Below are 975 nucleotides of genomic sequence, written 5' to 3' on the forward strand. Positions count from 1 at the left end.
CACCTCGAAATTGACAGACCTTATTCTATCTATACTTTTAAGGATGCTAGATAATTGTCCGGGTGTTATTAATTTTCCTTTTGTTTTTACATCATTGGTTGATGTAGATCTGTCCTCTGATACGCCCAGTCGACAATTAGAGCATCCACAGCCGGACATCTTAAACGGATGGACGGCCCGGTCATGAAAATTCGATTTAGACGAGCGCCTCAAACGGACGTCAAACGGCTGGGCTGACCGGCACCCCTCATACAGTCCAAATATGGGGCGGATATTTGGGCGCCTGGACGGGTCCGCCACCTCGAAATTGACAGACCTACCCCGCCTCAAGTTGCACTAAATCCAGCTCCTCGACCTACCGGATCCATTTGCTCTCTTCTCTCTTCTTCCTCCTTCGTGCCTTCTGTCTCGCAGCTCCGTCGTCGAGCGTGCTCCGCCGCCTTTTGAAGCCTCTACGCCGCCAGCACCGGCACCACACTCCTCTCTCCCGTCCTAGCCGCCTGGGACGTCGTCGCCGGCCCGGATGCGACCGCGGTATGTCCGAGGACTACCGGGCTCCCCCTTGCACTCTATGTGTTCGACACATTGTCCGACGTGGTTTTTTGTAAGAAAAATGGTGAATTCTGATGGTTCGTCGGACAAGGAGTATGGACAGACGGAGCTTGATCAAATGATACAAGATGAGTTCTTCGATTCCTTGGATACGGCGAAGAAGTGGACATGACTATGCTCATGAGCATGCAAGAGGAAATGGACCGGCAAGTGGACGTGACCATGCTCATGAGCATGGCAAGGGCTCAATCAAAGGGAGAAGAGTGATCAATCGAGATAGGGTGTCCGGATTACGGCTACTGTAGCAGGGCTACTTTACTCCGAACCCAAGTTTCCTGGATGATCCATGGTTTCATGGCTGTTTTCGCATGCAGAAACCATTGTTTCCGCGCATTGTGAAGTGAGTGGAGGCACACGATGACT

The sequence above is a fragment of the Triticum dicoccoides genome, chromosome 7A (genome assembly GCF_002162155.2).
Source record: "Triticum dicoccoides isolate Atlit2015 ecotype Zavitan chromosome 7A, WEW_v2.0, whole genome shotgun sequence".
NCBI classification, from domain to species: Eukaryota; Viridiplantae; Streptophyta; class Magnoliopsida; order Poales; family Poaceae; genus Triticum; species Triticum dicoccoides.